Below are 5,275 nucleotides of genomic sequence, written 5' to 3' on the forward strand. Positions count from 1 at the left end.
ATTTTTTCTTTTTTGGAAAACTCACTGTGTGGGTATTAACACTGTAGCCAGGGGAGGCTTTAACCCATCAAATAAAAATGAGGTCTGTCAGGGAGCCGGGAAAAGCCAAGCAGCCGTCTTGGATTTCCCTTAGCCCTGGCTCTTTGATTTTTAGCTGTTGTTTATCCATTTTTAATTTCCTGATTTAGGAGCAGACTATTGCCATGTTTTAAAAGGACATCAGGATAGCATAAATCTAACCATGAGGGGTTATTTTTTGTAGAAGCAGAATGAACTTTATCTACATGTACCATAATCTTAAATAATGTTTATTTACTTAAATTGAAGAAAGTAGGGAAAACCACTAGACCATTCAGACATGACCTCAATCAAATCCCTTATGATTATACAGTGGAAGTGAGAAATAGATTTAAGGGACTAGATCTGATAGATAGAGTCCCTGATGAACTCTGGACGGAGGTTCGTGACATTGTACAGGAGACTGGGACCAAGACCATCCCCATGGAAAAGAAATGCAAAAAAGCAAAATGGCTGTCTGAGGAGGCCTTACAAATAGCTGTGAAAAGAAGAGAAGCAAGAAGCAAGGGACAAAAGGAAAGATATAAGCATCTGAATGCAGAGTTCCAAAGAATAGCAAGGAGAGATAAGAAAACCTTCCTCAGTGATCAATGCAAAGAAATAGAGGAAAACAACAGAATGGGAAAAACAAGAGAACTCTTCAAGAAAATTAGAGATTCCAAGGGAACATTTCATGCAAAGATGGGCTCGATAAAGGACAGAAATGGTACTGACCTAACAGAAGCAGAAGATATTAAGAAGAGGTGGCAAGAATACACAGAAGAACTGTACAAAAAAGATCTTCACAACCAAGATAGTCATGATAACGTGATCGCTGACCTAGAGCCAGGCATCTTGGAATGTGAAGTCAAGTGGGCCTTAGAAAGCATCACTACGAACAAAGCTAGTGGTGGTGATGGAATTCCAGTTGAGCTATTTCAAATCTTGAAAGATGATGCTGTGAAAGTGCTGCACTCAATATGCCAACAAATTTGGAAAACTCAGCAGTGGCCACAGGACTGGAAAAGGTCAGTCTTCATTCCAATCTGAAAGAAAGGCAATGCCAAAGAATGCTCAAACTACCGCACAATTGCACTCATCTCACACGCTAGTAAAGTGATACTCAAAATTCTCCAAGCCAGGCTTCAGCAATATGTGAACCGTGAACTTCCAGATGTTCAAGCAGGTTTTAGAAAAGGCAGAGGCACCAGAGATCAAATTGCCAACATCCGCTGGATCATGGAGAAAGCAAGAGAGTTCCAGAAAAATATCTATTTCTGCTTCATTGACTATGCCAAAGCCTTTGACTGTGTGGATCACCATAAACTGTGGAACATTCTGAAAGAGATGGGAATTCCAGACCACCTGACCTGCCTCTTGAGAAAATACAATACCTCTTGTATGCAGGTCAGGAAGCAACAGTCAGAACTGTACATGGAACAACAGACTGGTTCCAAATAGGAGGAGTATGTCAAGGCTATATATTGTCACCTTGCTTATTTAATTTATATGCAAAGTACATCATGAGGAATGCTGGGCTGGAAGAAGGACAAGCTGGAATCAAGATTGCTGGGAGAAATATCAATAACCTCAGATATGCAGATGATACCACCCTTATGGCAGAAAGTGAAGAGGAACTCAAAAGCCTCTTGATGAAAGTGAAAGAGGAGAGTAAAAAGGTTGGCTTGAAGCTCAACATTCAGAAAACAAAGATCATGGCATCTGGTCCCATCACTTCTTGGGAAATAGATGGGGAAACAGTGGAAACAGTGTCAGACTTTATTTTTTTGGGCTCCAAAATCACTGCAGATGCTGATTGCAGCCAGGAAATTAAAAGACGCTTACTCCTTGGAAGGAAAGTTATGACCAATCTTGATAGTATATTAAAAACCAAGGTCCGTCTAGTCAAGGCTATGGTTTTTCCCGTGGTCATGTATGGATGTGAGAGTTGGACTGTGAAGAAAGCTGATTGCTGAAGAATTGATGCTTTTGAACTGTGGTGCTGGAGAAGACCTTTAGAGTCCCTTGGACTGCAAGGAGATCCAACCAGTCCATTCTAGAGGAGATCAATCCTGGGTGTTCATTGGAGGGACTGATGCTAAAGCTGAAACTGCAATGCTTTGGCCACCTCATGAGACGAGTTGACTCACTGGAAAAGACTCTGATGCTGGGAAGGATTGGGGGCAGGAGGAGAAGGGGACGACAGAGAATGAGATGGCTGGATGGCATCACCGACTCTATGGACATGAGTTTGAGTGAACTCCGGGAGTTGGTGATGGACAGGAAGGCCTGGAGTGCTGTGATTCATGGGGTCGCGGAGAGTCGGACACGACTGACCGACTGAACTGAACTGAACTCTACCAAAGTAACAAAAAGATTTTTAAAATAAATATAAATCACTTAAAGGCAAAGAAGTTCATAATCTGTTATTGAAAGCTGCATTCTAAGATTTTATTTTCTAAACAGAGAGAAGACCAAATTCCAGTATGGTACCAGTGAAAGGTTGTTGCTGAACGAAAAGATGCAAGGATTCTTGGCCTCCGGAGAAGAATTCAATCCGGGGCCAGAGATGAGGCTTGATCACTCAGAGCTTTTGTGTAATAAAGTTTTATTAAAGTATGAAGGAGATAGAGAAAGCTTCTGACATAGGCATCAGAAAGGGGCAGAAAGAGTATCCCCCTGCTAGTCTTCCGCTCTATGTTATATAGTCACTAGCAGCCTGTTAATGAAAGAAAGGAATGTCTTAAATCTCAGAATGGCACCAGGCCCCCCATCTATAAGATGCATTTTGGGATAACCTTGGCACCAGATGATTCATCCCCGGCCATAAAATGATTGACTTGAATCTTGTAGAAGGGCAGATTACCATACAAATAGTTTCGTTTACATAGATTAGGGGAACAATACCTGAGCATAACATACTGGTTTGTCAAGTAGGTTCTGAGCCATTAGGAGGAACCAACTTGAAGACAGAGTTTGGGGTACATACCCTGGTGGCCCAGAGGTTAAAGTGTCTGCCTCCAATGCGGGAGACCCGGGTTCGATCCCTGGGTCGGGAAGATCCCCTGGAGAAGGAAATGGTAACCCACTCCAGTCTTCTTACCTGGAGAATCCCATGGACGGAGAAGCCTGGGAGGCTACAGTCCACGGGTCGCAAAGAGTCGGACACAACTGAGTGACTGAACGGAATGGAACATAGTACATTTACGTAGCTTAAGACAAACATTTCCATAGGAAAAATGTATTGGATAACTCAAGGTTTGAGAATAGTTAACTTCAAGTGAAACCAGGTGTCATTATAGCAACACAGTATTTCAAGAGAAACCTTCTTTTAAATTTGTATAGAGAAGGAAAAAAATATCGCTAGTTTGTTTCCTCCTGCTGCTTGAGAGAGAGAAAAATATCTGACACTTGCAGCCTATTTCCTCCATTTGGAGACCCCTGGGCTTCCTGCCTTTTACCCTCTCACCAGCTTACTGTTAATAACAAAATTTGTTTATCTGTTTAATCTTAGAAAGGCTTTTCCATAAATCTTGAAGAACTAGCAGTATTTTTCTAAAGGCATGAGAGTAAAACCATAGAAGACATGTTTAAAACCTGATTCTATTGCAATTGACAAAGAAACCTGGCCATTGTTGTGATATGTAACACTTTAATATGATAATTAGAATTATAATTAACCATATTTTATCAGGGCATATCAGATCTATATGAATTTTACATAATTTTAGGATATCTATATTAGTAACATCAACCATACAGTATAACCTGAAAAGATTCATCACCCCTTTCAAAGTACTTCTCATGTAATTTAACATGTCCAATGAACCAAGGTAGCTTAATAGCTCTTTGGAATGTCTCAGGGGCCCTCTGAAGCATCTCAAAGTTAGCTAGAAGTCAAGTTATTTGGGAAGTTTTGTCAATAAATGTCAAAAGGGTTTATAACAGTCAGGTAGGATCATATAAGTTACTGTGAAATAAGAGTTATTCACTTAGCCAAAGTTAACTAAGATTTCAAAGGTAAATATAGAACAGATCAATTAAGAGATAAAGAAACTTAAATCTATTATTAAAAGCAGTTCAACATCTGGAGAAAATACATCCTCTTAACAGAGAGAAAGGCCAAATTCAAGTTTTTCCACCAGCTTACTTTAAACTCATTTAGGTAAACTTTTTTTTTTTTCCAATGTTTCATATTTATTACTGAGTCTCGGACTGATAGTGAGGAAATAAGAAACATCGGGAGCCAAGCATTACAGTAGTGGTGTTCTCACTGTGATTTGGCTGCTTAAAAATGTGGTCTTAACATGTGTGCCACTTTTTATGTGAGACTGCTTATAGACCCGGCTTGGTTCTTCTCCAATGTCTTCTCTTGGAGTTTGTACCTGATTTTACTGCCAGTTTTCATTCGAATCCATTGAGGAATGGGACAATTCTGCTTTTGTTTCTTGGCCAGGAATCTCTTGATCCTGAAAGTCTTGTGAGTAGACATGATGAGGAGAGAACTCAACCGTACATAGGATGGCGGAGAAGAGAAAAGAGCCATTTAGGTAAACTTAATTAAAAATATTTTAAACTTAGTCAATGCTAAAGCTGAAACTGCAATACTTTGGCCACCTCATGTGACGAGTTGACTCACTGGAAAAGACTCTGATGCTGGGAAAGGTTGGGGGCGGGAGGAGAAGGGGACAACAGAGAATGAGATGGCTGGATGGCATCACCGACTCGATGGACATGAGTTTGAGTGAACTCCGGGAGTTGGTGATGGACAGGCAGGCCTGGCGTGCTGTGATTCATGGGGTCGTGGAGAGTCGGACACACGACTGAGCGACTGAACTGAACTGAACTGAATGATACACAAAACTTTTTTCAGGGTTCACTTTCCACAAACCTTCTAATCACTTTTTGCAACAGCCACCTCTAAGTCAGACCTTTCTTTTCCCTTCATAAAATGTAATTTTATTTTTTATATCTTTTTTATTAAAAATATATATCCTATTTTCCTTATTAGATTAGCAAACAAATATTAATGCTAGATATTTAATATTGAATATTTCCCAGTTCATGTGAATCTGAAATTCATTTAGGTTAACTTTTCTTGTATTTAGAATTGTTTGCTTTGTAAGTGCTTACATTTTTAGGCCAATTAAATTAGAACTCATTTATAGCTTTAACAATATTATGAGAAAAAAAGACATATACTGAGACATACATAAAT

General features: G+C 39.8%; 1 pseudogene; it reads right to left on the minus strand.

Annotated features, from left to right (window-relative positions):
* Nucleotides 1–4,392: 4,392 nt before the first annotated feature.
* On the minus strand, nt 4,393–4,549 carry LOC148777429 (large ribosomal subunit protein eL39 pseudogene; annotated as a pseudogene).
* Between the last annotated feature and the right edge of the window lie 726 nt (nt 4,550–5,275).

Source organism: Moschus berezovskii, chromosome 7, assembly GCF_049115385.1.
Source record: "Moschus berezovskii isolate FMDL1 chromosome 7, NW_MosBer_1.0, whole genome shotgun sequence".
Classification (NCBI taxonomy): domain Eukaryota; kingdom Metazoa; phylum Chordata; class Mammalia; order Artiodactyla; family Moschidae; genus Moschus; species Moschus berezovskii.